Below are 23,251 nucleotides of genomic sequence, written 5' to 3' on the forward strand. Positions count from 1 at the left end.
GTTCGTGAGCTCTATTATACGGCATAGGCTTAGGGTTTCCGACCGTCAAAGAGAAAAAAGTAAGTTTCTATTTTATTATATTTAAAATGAAATTTTTAGGCGTTCTTTTATATATTAGACAGAAAATTAGGCCTAAATTAGGTCGTGTAGAAAGTAAGTTACTATTTCTATTTTGTAGTAAACTATATATATATATATTTTAGACAATTTTCCAAACAATTTGCATATTGAAAAAAGCGTTTATATTGAGAATTTTAGCGTAGAAATTTAACCATATTGAGAAAATTTGGTTTAGTAGGCTTAGTGATAAATTTAGGTTTAGAATGTAGGCTTAATGAATGTATCATCTGAAACAATAGAACATATTTTGTCTAGATCAGCTATGGAAAATGAAACTTATCGACTTGAAACGTTTCGTCACTGGAAAAACCCGCACGCCACTAAAGATAAACTAGCGAAGGCTGGATTCGACTATATTCAACGTGATGATGATGTACGATGTTAAAAGTGCCATGGAGTCTTAGGAAACTGGGAATCAGGAGACGTACCAGAACTTGAACCCGCCATTTCCTTCCCATGCTGTCCGTCAAGGGATAATTCACCCTCGGGAAAAAAAGTATATCTCGCAAGAATGGGACATAACACCTACGCCAAAAGCAACTGCTGTCATCGATAAAAGCTTCTCACCTGTACCTGAAGAAGTCGACGATTGTGACTGTCCCTCATGTGATAGATGGTACTGCTGTTAGACACTACAAATACTTTAAATTAAATTATTTATACAAGTTGCTAATCTTATTTTGGCTCTTGTAAATCACCTTCGGAAGTACTACAAGAGTTTACTAATTTACTCGTAGATAATCAATTAACCTGTAAACAAGTACTACAAGATTTTACTAATTTACTCGTAGATAATCAATTAACCTGTAAACTTAGCTAGTTTAATTTGTTTTCATTGTGTAATGTACAAGATAACCATTTAATGGAATATCTGATTGTACCTACTAACATGTAAACAAAGTTCTAAAATAAAAATACTTAAATGTAAATAACTTGTTTTTATTGCCTAGAGATTAGAAATTACAGTTAACGGGGTAAACAAAGAGAGGGCTTGGGGAGATATAGGGATTGGAAGCGTTAAAGAATTCTGGTGATCAGGGGGGAGGGGTAAAAACTATGTTAGGAAAACTAATTCTGGAGAACGGAAAGAGTAGAGAGAATCTAGTGATTAGATATTAGAAAATATAGCCATAAATTTATGGAGTTTAGGGAGGGGGAAAGGGGGAGTGGTAAGCAGAGAGAGAATCTGGTGATTGGAAATTCTGGTGAACGGAAACGATAAGAAAAAGCGATTGGGGATGGGAGAGCAGATAGAATCTGGTGATTGGAAATTCTGGTGAATGGAAACGATAAGAAAAAGCGATTTAGGATGGGAGAGCAGATAGAATCTGGTGATTGGAAATTCTGGTGAATGGAAACGATAAGAAAAAGCGATTGGGGATGGGAGAGCAGATAGAATCTGGTGATTGGATATTCTGGTGATTGAGAGGGGGGAGGGGGTAGGAAGCAGAGAGGATCTTGCTATTACCATATTACCATCTGGTGATTGGAATAAGATATCAGACTGATTATTCCAATCACCAGACGGTAATTCCCCTCTCTATACCGTTTACTACTTAATGTCTTTGAAAGAATGACCAGTTTCAATCGTCCTTATCCCGAACTGGCGCTCAGATTTATAGGCTCTGCTATGGTATTGAGAATATTAATGCAGTGCAAATTTTTTTCTTGCTCCATTATAATTGAGTTTACACTCTAATAGCATACCGTCCAAAACAGTGTGAATGTAATGATGTCAATGATAGTAATCTTAAGGTTAGACGAAGGAACACACGACTTTTTCGATTGTGGTCGAAATCGCGGTTGATAGTGCCCAACTTTCACCATTAAAATAAGATAATAAAACAGTAGCCTACACTATAAGCACTGCTAAAAATCTGCTTATCAACGGTTTATCAACAGCGTTTTTAGCATTCCAAAAAAGGAATTTACTACTAAAAGTACCTCAACTAACCGTATATAAAACATCAATTAACACTTTATAAAGAGTGGGCATAATAATACAAAATCCGTCAGTAGACTGTTACTTTAAAAAGTAAATAATGCCGTTAACGCAATTAGGACATTTTTTTAAGAAAAACTTAATCGAAATACTTTTAAAACCTCAAATATCTATTTACGACATGAGATTATGCCAAAATTTTTACATCATATTATTCAATAGAAATAAATAGGGATTGTATGTAAAAACAATTAAGTTTCATTGAAAACCAATATCTCCCGCCAAATTAAATTTGTCATTTCTATGGCGCAGAATTAAGTTGATATCGTAATTGGAACGTATGGTTTGCAAGCCCGCGTTTGAACTTGGTTTGACACTGTCTGCACGTCACTAAGTATAGAGTTCAAAAAGTACTTTCGAAAGGTTTCACATGGAGGTCCACTTTTTATCCAAGGATAAAAGAGGTGTTGGTTCTCCGACTAACCAGCTGGTGGTCCTCCGCCACATCCTCAGCTAGACGGTGACCACTGACGCCATCTTCATTGGACACTCTTTTTTAGGGTCATCTCTCCATATAGGATAATATAAAGAAGACGTACGACGGTCAGAATACACAAAATCCTTCTAATGTGTTAAGTTTCTTTGAGCTATTCATAGCAACCTGCAACGCCGGTATCACAACCAATATATATCCACGGCCCCACATAATTTTATTTACACTTATTTGTTACTTCTAGTCATACTTTGAAAACATCGAAGGTTCATTCGATCAGTGTCACTCTTATTTTTACTTCTGATCACACTTATTTCTTACTTGTGTTCATACGGTACAAGCATCACATACTGCTCCGATAAGTGTCACACTTATTTGTTACTTCAGGCCATACGTTGTAAGCATCGCGTATTACTCTGATAATTGACACACTTATTTGTTACTTTGGGTCATGTTAGAACGGCCTTGGAAAATGGCAGAGATAAATTCGCGTATAGTCGCTATAACTACGCGTATTTCCAATGTTGGCAGTTGAGGGGGTACGTATACGCCATTACGCTGTCCAAAAAACCTTACTTAGAATTAAAATTAAGCAACGTAATTGCAATTCTAGGTTATATGGAAAAAACAGCTATTTAAAAATATAACTTTCATCAAAATCGGACTTAAATTAAGGAACGTTATGTCGACTTTCAGGCGAAAATATAAAACCACGAAAATCGGGCTCCCTTAAATTACCATACTTAACAAATTTCCCTGTTTAGAGGCGCCAAACATTTCTAAAGCCAATGGCAAAAGCGGCCAGAGCTGCAAACGTTGGTGTTCCATACGAAATACCTGAGGTTATATTCCCTGTAACATTAATATTTACTGATATAGCCGAAGGGATAGTTCCGCTGAATCCTAACCTATCCAATAATATTTTTTAACGTTACACCACTTAATTTTTAACAAAATATCTACCAAACAAAGCCAAACTACCGAAAACGGTAAATTGGGCAAATGCCCAACTTCTTGGGCTTCGATTTAAAAAAAATATGAAAGGCTATCAATGGCGAGATATTACACTCGAAAGAGATATCATTGACTTTTCTAGCCCTAACAGTTGAAGAGATATGCGCGACACGGCAGCATCAGAATCGGCAACGGCAACGGCAACGGCTAGATTGTACGTGAAACTAATACACACAAATCCTTAGGATATTTCAACTTTGTGGGCAACCTGCTAGACTTAGTGTATTAGAATTGGGAAAACATATTGAATTCTTTAAATAATTATAAATGCCCTAAAATAAGTTATAATATTATAATCGTTATTTTTAGAGGCTCCCTTAGGGGATGTGGGAGCCCCCTCCCCCCTTAAGTTTTGGGTAGTTGGTAAACTGAGGTATAGTTTGTGACTTGGAAAATATCCGCGGAGACTTGGTAAAATCGCTACTTTCCTCCCAATCCGACCAGTGATTACGTTCGTAGACAATAAAACACTAGTCTAACAAAAATTTGGTTTCTTAAAGGGTCATTTGACGTATCAGGCGGAATGACTAAAAATTAAAATGTTTTTCCAACATAAAAATATGCTATAAACCAGCATTTATTAATAGCGAAAGAAAAATGTTTGCAGCAATCGAGTCCCCGAGATTTCGATGAACCTGTTACCTACGGGGGTAAAATTAAATTTGGAAGGGGTTTCGTCGTTCAATATCTCGACGGGCGATAATTATACATAGTAAAATAGTGCAATATAGCTACAAAAGTCTAATTTTCCAGTCCTATCCGTGGTTTCGGTTTATTTTATCCAATTGTTTTTCGTTTTTCTTTATATTACTCTAAATACTTTTTTTAATTTATGCAGTTAGTATTGCGCACTCTCTGTTCCGCTTTTTATTTATTTTAGAACAGACAAATCGATGAGAAATTAAAGAAAAATATTCATCCTGTCACTGATTATAACAATTAAAAAATAAGTTATGATGATAAAAAATTTAGAATCTTGAGACGTGCCTACAACATAAAATACACTTTCTAATTACATTGCGTAATTCTTAGGGGTCAAAAAGGTTATTTAAGGGGAAAAAGTGTTTGGTAAGGTTAGGTTACGTTAGAATAATTTTGGTAAGTTTAATATCGGGTTGGTCAATCCTTGATTCGTAAGTACTGTTCTCTAGGTGCCGTTATAGACGGTCCATCGTTTTTTATATTATGGGGTGGCGCAAATGGGAAACGCGCAAATGGAAAATGCGTAAACGGAAACTGTGCAGATGGGAAGTGTGCTAATGGACCCAAACCAATTTCAATTGTAAATGAAAACGCGTGTTCAGATCTTAATTTTTCTATTCTAATTGAAATATTTAAACCAATTTTTAAAATCAAGCGCATTTAGTCATGGATAAAAAACGACAAAAATACGAGGTAAGCTACATTGCCTGATACGGCACCATATTTTTCAAATGAAAAGCTTATTTCTGGCGTTGATTTTCAATCTGATAGACGTCTGCTACGTTGGTGTAACTAGCTAGTGCAGATTTATTTTGCAAATAAGTATTCGTAATGAGTTAGAACCTAATTAATTTCCTTTTTTGTATGTTAAATTAAAAGTGTTGTATGAATATAAAATAAATTAAACGGATAAACTAGTTGGCAACGTTCTATGTAAGGTATATATCTTGATGAATTTAATTGATGTTGCATAAGTCATAAACTAAATTATATCTATCATATTTTGCATTTTTTTTAAAATTTCGTTTAAAGTAGAATAACAAATTAATTAACCTCATTAATCCATGGTAGAATTACACATAACAACACGGAGCTTTATATAGTTTTGGCATGCCTAATGAAAATCTGAAGCTCCACACAAGTCGATTAAGGGCTGGTAGTAAAAAAGTGACTTGTTTCTAGAAAGGCGTATGATAATTTATTGTTATTGGAAGAAAAACCATGACTTATCTTTTCTAAGCCAAAGGGACACATGGCTCTCTTTGCACTTGCAGGCTCTCTCTACAGGAAGAGAATATCATCTGTTGATCGTGAAAATAGAAGCTATATTATCTGTTAACTTGAACACAGTTTTGATTAAATTTATTGAAAATCCCTTTTTCTCTGACTTTTTCTAGTTAGGTTTCTGTTATAGTGATTTCAGTGTCACGTGATTCGACGTCACCCATGCTTTTTCCCATAAAGAAAAAATCCCTCACAAAATGCCGGCCATTGGGAAAGCTTCAGAGTGAAACTACTTTATATGTACAGATTAGAGGTTGGCGTTTGGATAAAAATTAACCGTTTATTTGGATAATATTCATAAACAAAAATTCTCCAACATATAATCAGTTATTTTCGGCTTTTTACCATCTTAAATCGTTTCTATCCATGGATAATATCCATGGATAAACGGTTAACCGCAATTATTATGATTAATTGAAATTTTGCCAGTTCATTTATCTGTTACGCCGATCTCTAGTACAGATAGAAGTTAAATGATTTCATTTTACACGTAATCCTTTACAATTTAAAATTTTCTCAGTTTATTTTTACAGTTTCAATGCTCAAATTTAAGGGAAGGGTTTTAAAATATATAAAAGGTGAGGAAAATCAGTCGAAATGTACTTTTCGATAAATTCATTGTATATCAATTGAAGAATTAATTTTTTTAGTTTACTTTTCCATATCTGAAACTTCCTTGTACGCACGTTTTACTGACTTGTGAGCCTCATTTATTATTAATAATTCTAGTGAAATCGGTCTTACTAATTTCAAACTTGCCAACTGTTGTTTTTATGTATACCGTAAAAATCAGTAATGTCAATTTACGTATATGAAAAATACAGGAGTCATTCTAAATGTTTTACCAATATGGCATTCAAAACATCCTGACCATACCTTTTGTTTCCCGTTTTCCATCTGCAGAAAAATTATCAAGCTTCGGAAAAGGATAAATGGCGTCCAAAATAAGCCTTATCAGTTTTCCGTATATTTTTGGCTTACCGATATTTATACGTTATATCCAGAGACAAGGGGAACCTTAGATGTAAATACCAAACAAGCGTTAAAAATGAGTAGTTAAATGAAGTTTTTAAATGTGTTCGTACCTTTTTTTCGTTTTGGATGTCTCGAAATACACGGAGAGATGATGGCTCAGATGGTGGTTTTATGAACTGATTTTTTGTGTCCCATATTAAGTTCTGCCAAAAACCTTTCGAGGGAAGATATATTTTCAGGAGTTGCTGTTAATTAATGTAAGAGGATTATCACCGACTAAGAAACTATATGTTATTACCGATACCATATATGTTAAATAATTGTTACAATTAAATGTTATACATGAATCATACCAGTACTGACGATAAATTTTATTTCTTCTTCAACAGAGTAACTAAATTTAAGAAAAGTAAAAATAACTATTTTCATAAAAATATTAAAAGTATAATTAATAACAAAATTACCGTTTTTTATGAATGTTCTGATTCTTAAGATTCCGATGCTCAAAAAGATTGGTTTTGGCTCAAGTTTGGTTGATCGTTCTCCTGCCCACTCTTCAAATCAATTTCGACATCTGAATCAATTTCCTCCCTCCTCACACTTTCTGATTTTTTTTCTCGGTCTACTTCCTGAATCGCATAGCTCTTCGAGCTTATCAATATTGTAATTGGAGCTATTTGAACTTGTATAAAGCTGCTTGGATTGCTACTGAGTTTTGGATCTGTAAAAAAAACAAAAAATATATATTATTTTATGTATTATCGTGGGTTACTGCCAAAGTGGTTAGCACTCTCGCAACGCAGAGAGATGAGCCAGGTTTGATCCTAGCTTGTGGTCCTGGGTAAAAATCTGGAACCGCTCTTGCGTAAAATTTGCGAGCTCTCTCGCCACTGGTTTAAGTGTTTTTCTCCCAAGATCTTCGGTTTCCCCTTCGCATCAAAACTTGCAAAGGTTTTAAAGCAATAGTTTGTGTAGGGACGATAGTAGTTCGCTGAGGTAGGGTTAGCCACCACCCTCCCAAGTAGTTCAAAATTACCTTGCATCGCTGTTAAAAGGGCCTCAGAACTGTTGCAAAGCCGGATATAAGAGTAGATTATTATTATTATAATGTACATTATTTTTTTTTAAATATTAAAGACTTACGTAGAAAATTATCAATTTGACTTTGCACTAAATCGCAATCTCCCGAGTTATATACTTGAGAATTGCCGTAATTTCCAATAATTTGAATATGACTACTAGTACTGGGTTCAATAAAATGGTCATCAATTAAAGCTTGGGCTACAGGTCTCTCATAGTTATATTCAAAAGAATCGGGGCAATCCAAATTTTGAAGCGGCCAACTTAAAGAGCTTTCCCACATTTCATTAAAGTTATTAATATTGAGAACTGAACTATCATTTCTTGCTGCAACTTTTGATTTTGCTTATGTTTTATTCTCGGTTTCTTTGGAATTGGTGGAAATTGTGACGTTAGTTCTTCTACATATTTTGCCTCTTCTATGACCATATCTTCTTCTAAAAAATAATAAAATAATAATATTTTAAAGTTTGAGAAGTATAAAATTAAAATTGTTTGAAGTAAAGGCGTTAGTTAATATTTAATTATCTATTGTTAAGCTATTAAAATTCAAAGGACCCCGCACATTTAACATGGAGAAGTGCTTTTGGCTAATTTTGATGAAAATTGGGATTTAGGTAGATCTCGTTGTGATGAACAAGGTTTCAATGGGACAAAATCTCCTAAAATGTATGGTTCGACCTGTAGAGGGCGTTAAAGTTGTGATTTTTCACCTACTGGCCCATGTAAAAGTGTTCTAATAGCAGTGCACCAGTGTTTAGGGAGAGGTCCACATTTGCTCTCAGGCCCAACCGTTAGTTCGTTCGCTTAGCTGATAGTTATAAGAGCGTTCGTTTGTTCGTTCAACCGACAAGATTGTTGAAAGTAGAGAAATGAGCTTCTTATTTATGGTTCTACAGTTTTCGTTGGTGGTGGATAAAATGTTGACTTTTATGCCGGACTCTCGCGGAAGTCGGATAACTGTTCAATGGCGCGTCGTTTTATTGTCATTTATAATTAGTTGGTTAGTTATTTTTGTCTACTAACTAAGCACACCAATGTCGTGCCGCTGGCGATGGTGGAAAGGGATATATTTTGCTCCCCAAACGAAAAAAGACGTGTAGCCTCCCGCGTTCGTGAAATTGCTTTTCCAACGTTCCTCGAATTGCCATTGATGTGTCGTTTGACAATTTTTTTCGTATACCTATCGATACCAGTTCCCTCCAGCCGCCCATGGTGAAAAGGGGACGTTGGGAGCCCAGAATGAGAAAGAAATACGACGGGAGAATGAGGCTACTATTAAAACTGTGCCATCTTATTTTAAGTTTTTTCAGTGTGAACATTTTCCCCGACTGGTACGAACTCGTCTGGTACACGGATTTATTTTTAGTTTTGTAATATTTAATAGATTAATTCAGTATTAATGTTGTGTGAGCGCGACAAACGACTGCATGTTGACAACTAATATTTAAATAACGAAATATTTTATAAAAATATTAAAAACAAACATTTTGTTTGAACAAAAATACCTATGGAAAATGTCGATGTCCAGACATTTTGTACTGTTTCTCTCAATCCACTTGTGGGTCACCTCGTTACGCTCATGCGCTTAAAATCAATCAAATCGTCTCGGTATTTCATTGCCTCCTTAAAAAGGTCACCCTACGCGATGGAATCAAAGGCCGGGGACGTTTTGCATGTCGTCGAGCATCAGACATTAAAGGATTTGAACCACTCCTCCTTTCTCAAACCGGCTTGGGAGTTGGGACCGGCCATGGCGGAGTTATTTTTGGGTGATTAGACTTTACCATAAGATTGTTTATTGATTTATCGAAATTCAATATATTTAAAAGGTAAAAAATATCAATAGCACTAATATACTGCTAGTGGTTAGCAGTGGCATGAGGTCTAACCACCATCTTCCTACGCAATTTAAAGGGACCTTCTTGAAAAGAAGCTTTGAGCTGAAGAAGATATCCCTTCTTAGAAGAATTATTAATTATTATTACTCTCCTCTTTTTCTAAGCAACTTATATTTAAATACTATCTTTTCTTTGACCCCTTGTTGGTTATTGTTTTCTACTCGAATCATTTTGCTTAGAGCGAAGTAGGGTTACTTTGTTTCGATGGCGAATAGAAATCGTTTCCACTGCTACGTATGTCACGTCCTCTGTAACGTTCGAGTTATGTCTCGATTTGACGCCGCAGAGCATGTTGTTAGGCGTGAGATAGCGATTAGTCGGCATGTAGCTGCAGGTCGACCAGCCATTGAAGTTGATGATGCTTCAAGACTATGTGTTATCTGTCTAAGGTCGACTATGAATGATATACAGGCTATAGAGAATGATCCTTCATGCCTTAGGCTAAATGTTTTAACTCAAACTTCTAGTGGTACTTGTATGTTTTGTAATGCCGTAGACGTTATTCAAGTATTGTCGAATGAGTGTCGAGTACAAGTTTACCTTGCTAGGGATATTTATATTCCTGAACGGTGTACGATGCTGCCCATTGCATCTTGACGAGGCAGATCATATATTTCAATACTTATTACCAGGGATAAGTTTTACTAACAGACCGTATATTTTTTAGGGGCGTTAATTATTATTTTTTCTTAATAATTTACGTAGCACTGCTAACAGAAGCGCTGATTGGAGGTTTCCCAATAGCTTTTCTGACGAAGAATTTAAATCCATTTCTCCAATAAATAAGGAACAATTTGAAGAATTGACTACCTTTTGCGACCCTATAATGGAGGGAGCTTTTCAAGGGCACGTCAGTAAAAAAGATCTTCTAACCTTTCTTTGCAAACTACGACAAGGTTTATCAGACGAATTTTTAACGGTACTTTTTAATTTCTCGTCTAGGCAAAACGCAAATTGTGCAATCGCTAAGGTTCGAAAGTCGCTACGTTTATGATTTGTACCTCAAAACATCGGTTTTCAAGCGATAACAAGGGAAGAGTTCTTTCAAAACCATGTAACTGAATTTGCTAATGAATTATATAACAATAAACCGGAAATACCAAAAGCAATTACATAAATGCATATTACATATATACCCAAAAGCAGTAACTTCAGAGATTTAAGACAATGGTTTTGCGTTCATAAAGGTCATCACTTACTAAAACCGGTCTTAATTGTTGGAACGGACGGTTATATTTTAGACAGGGTCCGTATTTCTCAGATTCCCGAAACAACGATGCCAACATTCTACGATACGAATTTAACCAGGATGATGCACAAATAAGAAACTGGTTTCAGGATGGGGACATATTTATTGTTGACAGAGGATATAGAGATGCAATACCTTTACTTCAACAGTTGGGCATCACTTACAAAATGCCGTCTCACTTAGGACGAAACGAACTACAGCTATCTACCAAAGAGGCTAATGCATCAAGATTAGTATCTAAATGCGTTGGGTCGTCGAGTATAGAAATGGTCATTTTTACTCAAAGTTTAAGTTCTTTGATGGAACAATTTAACTTACCCACGCCGTTCACTTTGGAGATTTCTGTTGCATAGCAGGCGCAATTATCAATCGATATCACGTCACGATACACATGGAGGGAGCGAATGCAGAATTAGCACGATCAATGCTGGAAAAAGCAAAAGATGCGAACGTGGTACAAGCCCGCTTAGATGCTCTCAATTTAAATGTACGAATTGGTAGATGGGCACATTTGAGAGTAGATCATTTCCAACACTTTCCCCATTTAACTTTGGGTTATTTGCGAGAGCTAACTATAGGTGTAAATCAAGTCCATTTAGCTCCATCGTACATTCAGAACTGCATGGCATTGAAGAAAACAATCCAATTTTAGGTTACTATTGTACATGCAAATCAGGGGCTAGAACGTTGGGCACTTGCGCACATATCGCCAGCACACTCTGGTATTTAGGTTTTGCTCGTCACGAACCAAATCAAAAATATCCCTGAACAACTTTACTGACCAGCGCCAGTCAATCCCAACGCAAACGTTGTTGTAATGGACCCGTAAAAAAATTCGAGAATATATTAAAAGTCATATTTGAAAATCAAACTTTCATTATTGTCTTTGTTTAACCTTATAATTCGATTTATACCCCTTTTATATTGTAAAAAAAAATGAACTTTTAGGTACTCAATACAGAAAAATTTATATTTTATTATTTTATTCACATTTAAAGGCCTAAATGATGAAATGGAGCTTTTTATTTAATACCGTTGTTTTAAATAGCACAAATAGCAAGAGGCAAAATAACTCGCTCCAATAAAGCATCCAAAAATAACTTCGCCATAGCCGGTCCCAAGCCCATTTGAGAAAGGAGGAGAGGTTTAAATCCTTTAATGTCTGATGCTGGACGACATGCAAAACGTCCCCGGCCTTTGATTCCATCGATAGGGTGACCTTTTTAAGGAGGCAATGAAATACCGAGACGATTTGATTGATTTTAAGCGCATGAGCGTAACGAGGTGACCCACAGGTGGATTGAGATAAACAGTACAAAACGTCTGGACATCGACATTTTCCATACGTATTTTTGTTCAAACAAAATGTTTGTTTTTAATATTTTTATAAAATATTTCGTTATTTAAATATTAGTTGTCAACATTCAGTCGTTTGTAGCGCTAACACAACATAAATACTGAATTAATCTATTAAATATTACGAAACTTAAAAGAAATCCGTGTACCAAACGAGCTCGAACCAGTCGGGGAAAAAACTCACACTTAAAAAACTTAAAATAAGATGGCACATATTTTAATAGTAGCCTCATTCTCCTATCGTATTTCTTTCTCACAATTGTCAAACGACACATCAATGGCAATTCGAGGAACGTTGGAAAAGCAATTTCACGTACGCGGGAGGCTTCACGTCTTTTTCATTTGGGGACCGAAATATATCCCTTTCCACCATCGCCAGCGGCACGACATTGGTGTGCTTAGTTAGTAGACAAAAATAACTAACCAACTACATATTAATGACAATAAAACGACGCGCCATTGAACAGTAATCCGACTTCCGCAAGAGTCCGGCATAAAAGTCAACATTTTATCCACCACCAATGAAAACTGTAGTACCATAAATAAGAAGCTCATTATTGCAACATTATTTTTATTATAACTAAGCGTGTCCTTCTAGAAAATCTTACTTCCGCCAATACCCCAAGCGGCCTTTTATTGAAAAAAACTAAGCGTATTGTGATATCCCGTCTCACTATCTTTCGTGAACGCGCACCTAACTCCCAAACTTACTTAATTGAGCTAAGAATAACCGGGAATCTGTTTATAATAAACTGAATTGTATTGCATTTTTTTTCTTTTTATTTCACCATATTATTTCATTCTAATATAAGATAATCTTTTGAAGTAATTTAACTTGACAAATATTAAAGTTCTGTTAAACTCTCTCTATCTCGCACTCTCTCCATAGTTTCCTTAGCTTTCTCTCTAACTTCATACCGCGGCGCTATCAAACTCGAAGGACGTCTGTCTCGAAATTTGTACCGCGCGCTTTTGACGCCGACTATATTTCGCCAAGTTAAGCAGTATTGTATGGTAAAGGGTGTTTGGAAATTAAATTTCAATAATTAAATAATTACTTTTGAAAGAAATTGAAATTAAAATTCACCACTTTTGAAGGGTATTCTGCGTCTTTTAAAAGTTAAATAAAATGACTTTGCTACCATTTTGCGAGTACTTAGCGAATATAAGGGGAGTAGACCATTCGTTTAATTTTGCGAGACGGCACTAGTCTTACACAGATATATACTTCCATCTAGACCCGTAGCCAGCGAGGGGGCCTGGGGGCCATGGCCCCCTCAAATTAAATCTGAGATTGTCCCATCGTGCCCCCTTAAAAATAACAAAGTAAGTAAACAAAATCAATAAAATATATACTATTAACTTATTATTGTTAAGTCCAACTGTATTAAGTATATTATTTCCTTTCGTGTACCTTAATTAATAATAATAATAAGCTAGGCTAATACCTAAGTCACCACTACCGGCCTTAGTCATCTTGCGACCTATAAAGCCTTTTAACCAGTGGCCGGGTTAAAAAGCGTAGGAGGGTGGTGGCCAGCCCCTCATGCCACTCGACAGCTCCCTACACCTACCTTGCTTTTCTATATTAGTTCCCTTCCACTTCCGCGAAGTTATATGTTTTAGTTGCAGCAGAAACAATAATATGGCACGTAATCAGGTACAAATATTGATTTGACTTTTCAAACTAAGGTATTTTTCCCGTTGCACTGTAGTCTAACTGCTAATGAAGAGCCGTTTTTTCCCATTGAGCCCGTTGGGCCGAGTGCCCAGAGTTCGAGAGGAGCCCCTCCGGTTAAAAAAAAAACGTTAATAATGACGTTAATCTTGACCCGATTTTTTAATATCACTCAGACATTTTATTGCGACTGGCGGGCGTTGTCACATATTTAGTCTAAGCTGATTTCTTCCTTCGATTATTTGTTTTCTAACATCAACAGTTTTCCGGACAGAGGCAAATTTTTGGGCTGAATATGTGTAAAGTGTGAAGTCGACGTCAAACGACCTTGAAGTAGGACGGTGCAAGATATTTTACACTACTTGATTCGACTAAATTATGAAGTTAAATTTCGGGTATACTATTATTAATTAATATAATATTCTAAAATACCAAATAATGAATATAAGAAAACCGAGTATTTTTTCTGGGCTTGAAAATTGATATCTGTTTAAAGCGGTGGCTGTGAACTGTTTCTATTTACCGTGATAGTTTGGCCTGGGACCATTCCTGTTGTCTTCGTATCCGGGGAGCCAGGTTCCTCATAATATTTTGCTCAATGAATCGCGTTCGCGATTCAACGGGGTAATACTGAACACTTACCTGCCCTGCACCTTTCTTGGGGAATATCTCTATTGCCTCTTAAGTCTTTTTTCCCTCTCCGATGAGGAGTATTACAATCACAGTGTCTGTCTGGACTGCGAACGCGTTCGTTTTTCGGAGCAAAGTGTAATCGGTGCGTACACAGTTTCTTAGAATCAGGGAATAGGTTTTTCCAAAAGCGTCCTCTTTTGGTCATTGGGTGTAGTATAATTTTTTAATCGGCCGGGATTCAAACCCGAGCCCTCTTGAACGACATAAAGTTATGTATTTGTACCCCGCCGTTCCGCTAGACACTACGACAGGTGACGTTCTACCGCAGAACCACGGATACAGTTACGCTTCACTGAAAATTAAAAACTTTTCCGAGGAGTGGTATATTTTGGCTTGCCAACTTGTTTTCGTCAACGCTGACCGTCGCGACAGTTTTAATTCAGTTTGATTGGATATTTCGTTATTGTAATGTTTATGTGTAGGTTGTGGGTGTTGAGTTTGTTGTGTTTGTGTTATGATCGTTGTCGATGTTGAGTTCGTGTTATGACGGTTGTGGGTGTGGAGTTTGTTGTGTTTGTACGGGTGTTTTCTCTCCAACTTCTTCTTAATGACTTTGGGACGGACCGAATGTTATGCAACCTCTCAACGTCCAATGGCAGGGTTTCTACCAATTGTACACGGTATTCGTCTTAGTATCAATTTGCGATTTATTGGCACCGGCCGGGAATCGAACCCGGGTCTGCCTCGTGCAAGAGATTTTCTCTAACCACTCAGCCACCAACGCTTGATAAGTTACGGTGTTTTTCTAAAAAACAGCTTTGGCGAATGTCCTTTACAAAGTTATAACATTAGGTACTATTAGTAGAAATTATGTTTAATTCAGAGAAAACGGCATGGTATTAGAAGATAAAACTTATTTTATACAAGACGTTTCGAACCGAGGCTCTTCTTCAGTCGTTCGTTAGTTTTAATTTGATTTAAAATTTTACCACGCGCCATATTCAAGTTCTAATATCACGCGAGCAGAAGGTCAGCGTGTTAAAAAATAAACAAAAGTTTTACTGATTTTAACAATTTACGTGTGTAATAGAATCAATGTAACCGATAAATCCAAAGTATATGTAAGTCAGTGTGAATTATTAAAATATAAATATAAAATAAAATAAAATTTTAAATCACAATATTACCCCAATTAGTTACTTCTTGACATCCTTTATCTAAATTTAAATTACCTAGTTTACGAATATACAATCCTTCATAGAATTTTCTTTTGTACCAATTGGTTTCCCGTTTTAAAATTTTGTAATCATCCCATTTAATAGAGTGGTTTAACGTAGACCAAATATGTTTTGAAATTCCGTTATTCATATCGCCCTTAGCCACGCAGGATTTATGTTCACGTATCCTGTCTAAAATGGAACGTTTTGTTTCACCAATATACGTTTTTCCACATGAGCAAGGGATGTCATAAATAACGCCTCGAATGGCGGAATCTTCTATTTTAGGTTTTAAATGAGAAATTTGATTTTTTAGTATATTAGTGGTTTTTGATACTAAGTTTATTTTATAATTTTTCAAAATACGTTTAAGTTTCTCTGTGGTTTTAGGTATATAGGGTAAAACTAAAACCTCCTCTTTAGGTTTACTTTTCATATCAGAAGGCATGCTGATTAAGTTTCTGTCAAATATGGTTTCTATAAGTGATTTTGGATAATCTGATTCAATTAACTGATTTTTAATTTTTAATTTATCCGCAATTGGGTTATCAGATATGGATTCAATATGGTGTTTTAAACCTTTTACGACTGATGTTTTTACATGGTTGGGGTGGTTTGAATTAAAGTTTAAAAAGGTTTTTGAATGAGTAGGCTTTTGGAATAATGAAAAGGTTAGTTTACCATTAACATTTTTAATAAATAGGTCTAAAAAAGGAATTTCGTGGTTAACTTCTAGTTCAAGAGTGAAGTGAATAGAGTTATGTAAATTATTTAAATCATTGTGAAAAGTCGTTAATGAATCCAAGTCTCCCTTCCATACAAAAAATATATCATCCATAAAACGAAGCCAGCAAGCCAAATGATTTTTGTCCATGTCCGACCCAAAAATGGTATCCTCTAGATTTTCCACGAAGAGATTTGCTATAACCGGTGATAATGGATTCCCCATTGCTAGGCCGTCTTTTTGTTTATAAATTTGGGAATTAAAGTCAAAATAAGTACTATTTAAACATAATTCCGAAAGCTTAAGAATTGTATTGATTTTAAGAGGAGATCTTTGTAATAAATTAGGGTCATTTCTCAATTTAGATTCCAATAATTTAAGGGCTTCATTTATAGGGATACTACCATACATATCGGTTATATCAAAACTCCCTAAGACGTCATTCTGGGATAAGACAGGGCAATGGGATTTTAGTTTTTTAATACAATCTTCAGAGTTTTTTAAACAAGAAATATTGTTTCCAATTAAAGGGGAAATTATATTACATAAAATTTTTCCCGTGTTGTACGTTGGGTTTCCATATGAAGCTACTATAGTTCGTAGTGGGTTATTCGGCTTATGAATTTTGGGTTTTCCATAAATATGAGGGGTCTGAACATTGTCATTATAGAATCTAAATCTCTCCTTTTCCGTAATTTCTTTTGATTTCACCGCTTGATTTATAATAATCCTAAGTTTCCTATCAATGTCCTGAGTACAGTCATTTTTTAGCTTTAAGTAATTGTTCTTATCTAAAGACTCAGCCATCTTGTGAACATAATCAAGTCTATCCATAACAACTACTTTTTTACCCTTATCCGCTTCTAAAACAATAATGTCCTTATTTTCTTTAAAGAATTTGAGAGCTGTTCTTTCAATTTTGTTTAGATTTGATGGAGTTAAGTTTTTCACTTGTTTCTCGTGTTTGAACGAATTTTTGATTAGACTCCTTATTTCCTGTTTATCTTGATCGGATTGTTTTGAAGTGCGTAAGAAATTTTCAGTTGTAGCATAGATATCATTGATATTGGGATTGGTTTGTGTTGGTTTGAAGTTAAGACCCTTTTCTAGTAGCGAAGTTTCGCCGGTTGTCAATTGTCGATTAGAAAGGTTGGTGATTATAGAAGGGTTAGATGGATGATCAATGTGATGTCTCGATTTCGGATTACTTGTAGCGTGTCTGAGGCACAGTTCGTTGAATTTTCGGATATGTTTAGATTTAGCTTCTTGGAACTCTTTAGAGTTAGAACGTGAGATAACGTCAAGTAAAATTGATAAAATCTGAGTATCAAGGGTGTTGGAGAGGCGGTTAGAGAGAAATTTAAATTCTTTTTGAAGGTCCGCTTTCTTTCGTCTTAGGGCTAGAATACTATCATGAAGGATGCTACTCTCCAGAGTATAAGTGTCGCGTTGAATTCTTACATTCCCACCCGACGTGGGTGTATAGGATGATCTAATTCGTAATCCATTAGGTATCAAATTCCATGACTTACATTTACTCAAGAAGGTTAGTTGATTCGATACTCTTGCCAAAGTATTGCCAACATGACGAGTCCGATAAAATGATGATACATGTCTCTGATCATGTATATAATCGTATATATTAAACTTATTATTTACCATGGTGAATATTAGTAGAAATTATGTTTAATTCAGAGAAAACGGCATGGTATTAGAAGATAAAACTTATTTTATACAAGACGTTTCGAACCGAGGCTCTTCTTCAGTCGTTCGTTAGTTTTAATTTGATTTAAAATTTTACCACGCGCCATATTCAAGTTCTAATATCACGCGAGCAGAAGGTCAGCGTGTTAAAAAATAAACAAAAGTTTTACTGATTTTAACAATTTACGTGTGTAATAGAATCAATGTAACCGATAAATCCAAAGTATATGTAAGTCAGTGTGAATTATTAAAATATAAATATAAAATAAAATAAAATTTTAAATCACAATATTACCCCAATTAGTTACTTCTTGACATCCTTTATCTAAATTTAAATTACCTAGTTTACGAATATACAATCCTTCATAGAATTTTCTTTTGTACCAATTGGTTTCCCGTTTTAAAATTTTGTAATCATCCCATTTAATAGAGTGGTTTAACGTAGACCAAATATGTTTTGAAATTCCGTTATTCATATCGCCCTTAGCCACGCAGGATTTATGTTCACGTATCCTGTCTAAAATGGAACGTTTTGTTTCACCAATATACGTTTTTCCACATGAGCAAGGGATTTCATAAATAACGCCTCGAATGGCGGAATCTTCTATTTTAGGTTTTATAATTTATAATTTATTCTACATCATTTTAAATATTTATAAATTATTATAATCTTATATTTAATTAAATAATTCTAAATTATATTAATCTTATATTTAATTAAATATTTATAAATTATATTAATCTTGTATTTAATTAAATATTTATAAATTATATTAATCTTGTATTTAATTAAATATTTATAAATTATATTAATCTTATATTTAATTAAATATATATAAATTATATTAATCTTATATTTAATTAAATATTTATAAATTATATTAATCTTAATCCTATACCGTTTAATTACCTCTCCGAGGTACTATGTAACCTAGGAGGGGTTATACAATCACCGTATCTGTCTGTCTGTGTGAGTGTGTCTGTCCTGCGAACGCGTTCGCATTTTCGGAGCAAAGCGTAACCATTGCGTATAAATTATATTAATCTTATATTTAATTAAATATTTATAAATTATATTAATTTTATATTTAATTAAATATTTTAGTATTTTTATGTAAATATTGATCGTGATCAGGAATTGAACTAGGGTCGCATTATAACAATGTGGATAGTTCACCGCCGAGCCATTGACTTCCTTAAAGAAAATATTAAAGTAAAGGAACCATAATGATAAGGAGGGTTTTTTTTACTAAACGGATTAATACAATACCTGTATATATTGTTTATTGAACTTTGTTTTTTAATTTTTCTGAACTTGTTAAAGTCTAAATATTTTACGTATGAAACTTTAAACGTCAAATCTTGTTTGAGGTTATTTTTTTCCACGAAAACGTCGTTTTGGAGAAACCTTTACAGTGTGTACGTCGTGTTATTTAGCTTATCTGGTTTCATAATAATAATGTCGAAAATTCCTGTTTGTTAATGGTAAGGTGTCGCACTTCTTGCTATAATTAAATTTTCTATTGTTTGTTTTCTAAATTTTTGAAGGTATTTGTTGCTTGATTGCGTTCTATTTTTATTCCGGTTATTTTTTCTTTGAAGCCTGATCGATGGACTTAATATTATATATTTTCTATTAAGTATTTTTGTTTTGAAGGCTGATCGATCGGGTTAATATTTAATATTTTTATAGGATATTTTTGATCTGAAGCCTGATCGATTGCGTTATTTTATAATTTTCTATTTGTTATTTTTGCTCTGAAATTTTATTGATTGGGTTATTATTATTAATTTTTCTATTAATTATTTTTGTTCTAAAGCCTGATGGATAGGGTTGTTATTATATATTTTTCTATTGTTAATTTTGGCTCCGAAATTTGGTCGATTGGGCTTTTGTATTTTAATTTGTTGATTGTATTGAGCTTTTGGGTGGTATTGTTAGCATTAAATTATTGTTCTTTGTGTGAAATGGTTTAAAGTAGTTTTTTGTTGTTATAAAGGAATTGTTTTATGCCACGACGTTTGTTTTATTGAATTTGGTGTAGTGATTTTTAAATAAGAGTTAGTATATTTTGAATATCAGATGGCAGGAGACGAGGGTTTATCTAAAGAAGAACTAAGAAAGGGTGTCGGTTTTACCCAGGTTATCTTCATCATGGGCAAGTGTTGAAATAAAATAAGCGTTAAAGATGCGTCAAGTATTGCGTAAGTGAGAACACTAATAACAAGTACCCTCTGTAAATATTCCTTTCATTGAAATTGGCTTCGTATTATTTGATAAACTTGTACTGTTAAGAGGGTTAAACTCAATTGTGCATTGTTTTAGTACGTCTAACTCACTGTTGTAACTACTAAGTTTATAATATTCTGAATAAATTAATTTCGGTTGTTTCGTCTCAATTATTTTTATTATAATTAAAATTTTATACCGGGTGGGATCGAACCAGGATTACGTTTTCAGTAAATAACTCTGACTTGCGGAGATATATCATTTAGGGTCATCTCGATAAATAAATACAACTATGGACCATTCTTCCGAGGAGAGGTATATTTTGGCTTGCCAACTTGTTTCTTTTCAACGGTCGAAGGGCAGCCATTACCCCACAGACTAACTTTTACAATCGAACACCGTGGGAATTAGGTTATTTTTTTCTCGTTGCGAAAACACAAAAAAAATTCTTTATTATTCATTTTTTGGGCATTTAACAATCAGGTTAATAACAATTCCTTTTGTAATTTTAATATAAGGTTAAATATTTCACGGGTTAGAATTAATTAATTAGATTATTCATTATCGAAATGAAAAATAGGTTTCCAGCCGCTGCCGAGGAGAAAGGGCCGGCAAAGACTGCGTTAGGCTTAGTGAAATATTGTATTTAAACTGTCTTTAACGAAAACGTAATACGTACAGTGTTTTTAACTCTCGGCTTGAAAAGGGACCGCGGTCCGAAAGCTCGCCAATGTAAATAAACAAAAAAAAATTTACCATGAAGTATCTTGGCTTTTAAAATACTGTTGTTTTATTTTTGAAACAGTAATATATTTAATTTTCATTTTAATTAGAATCTAAGGTCTTTTTGTTAAACACGTGTTGTTTCTCTACGGCCAAATTTATAGGGCTTGACCTCGTGTAAACGAGAATGAAAGTTAGCTGTGGTCGTGCAGAGGAGAGAAATAGAGGTTTAGGAATACCAAGAAAACTAAAGAAATGGGTTGGTTCTATTCTAACACATCAATTACAAATGATGATTGAAAAAATTGCTAGGTAGAAGATTTTGTTTTTAAATTACCAAACGTTCGGCCTGGCAGTTAACGGACGCAGCCTTATATCGCAATGTTGCATAATTTTCGCATATTTAGTCGACGCGTGTTAAGAGCTTTTATTTAGTAATATAACCGCAGAGCTCCGATCTACGCTGAATTAGGGAAATTCGGGCACAGCTTAGTTTGAGGGATCAAAGTAAGTGCAGCTCGTGAAAGGTAGGTATGCGAAGGATGTTAACTTTTATGGTTAAAAAGGGAAAGAACATTTTCATTTTAACCAGTCAGATGGTAATAGCTTTATCTACTAAGATTAATTTATGCAAAAGATATATTCCCAGTGAATTTGCACGAAAGCCAAGGGCTTCAAGATCTATTGACAGATGGAAAGCTACAGAGTTTAGGCAGTTTCTATTGTACACTGGCCCTATCGTAGGCGAATGTATATTCCAAGATTGCGTTTTAAAACACTTAAAAATTCTTTCTTGCGCTGTTTACATTTTAGCATCTCCAAATTTAATTGAAAATTATTGTGATTATGCTGGATAATTTTTAAAAACGTTTGTTTCTTCCTGTTCAGATATTTACGGTCTAGATTTTGTTGTGCTAAATGTCCATTCTTTAGCCCATTTATCGTCTGATGTCAAAATGTTCGGACCATTAGACTCTTTTGGCGCTTTTCCTTTCAAAAATTATCTTCAATTGCTTAAGAAACTCGTGCGTTCCCCAAACAAACCAATAGAACAAATTCAGAAGCGATTGAGTGAAAATGTTGCTCTAGTTAAAAACTGTAAAATAAGCCGAACAGTACTGAAGCAAGAGTTTAAAAATCCAAGTCCTCTTGTACCGATAAATGCGAGGTCGTTTAAAAAAATTATAACTCCAAAGTTTATTGTATCAGTTCATGTTAGAGATAGTTGTTTCAAATTAAAATCTGGGGATGTTATAAAAGTTTGCTACATTTATCAAACGCCCGAAAACCAAATAACTATCATTGCCAATTCTTGTACTTTTATAAAGATATTTTTGATTATCCTATTAAATCATCGTTGTTGGGAATATTTATGGCTAAGGCTTCGAAAAGTACAAAAAGTTATTCTCTTTCTGAGATAGTACGTAAATGTTTTTTTAACCCAAATAGTGAGGATTCACTTTTTGCCAAAATAATACCGCTTTTACATGGTTCTGGGAGAACCAAGGAATTTTAATTGTAAATGATGGTTCAGAATTTTGGAAAAGCTATAGTTGCTAATCAAAGTTTAATTGCTTGATTTTTATTTAAATGTTTGAAAAATAAAATATTTGAAGGTCTATTTGTTGTATTGAAAAATTGGAACCTCTCCTTCTGCGTTGAGTGTTTAAGTTATCTCCCGGCTGGTTAAATGGGTTTTCTCCCTAGCTCTTTGGTAATAGTCAGGTAAGTGTAGGGTGTTTTTGGCTCGCGTGGCACGAACTTCTCAGAATGGAAACGTCTTAAAACATCTGTCAGTTGACTTTCAGCTGTAAAATACAAAAGTGCAATATTTGGCCCCGCTCTGAAAGATTTTAAATTGATGGCAGGTATTATAAGCTGATTATTAATATTATTATCGTATCTACCAAGGCTTATTTTCAATTGTCATCTTATTTTATTGAATATTTATCAAAATGACTAATGAGAAGGCCACTCTTAGCGATTTTAATAAATGTTTTCTATTGCAATATCCACACAAAAATTGGACCTCTAATACCGATAATTAATGCAAAAACGTTTCATTTGCTGACTGAAGCATTATATTTTATTCTAACAAAAATACTTTTAACAAAGCAGTTTAAAGGATGATTCCATGGAGGGGGCTATGTTAGAACAAATAATGAATAAGATATTAATTATATTTTAGATTTTGAGATATTTTTTGGGAATAATTTAAAAAAGTAT

This window comes from Leiobunum rupestre, chromosome 8, assembly GCF_980474605.1.
Source record: "Leiobunum rupestre chromosome 8, qqLeiRupe1.1.hap1, whole genome shotgun sequence".
Classification (NCBI taxonomy): domain Eukaryota; kingdom Metazoa; phylum Arthropoda; class Arachnida; order Opiliones; family Sclerosomatidae; genus Leiobunum; species Leiobunum rupestre.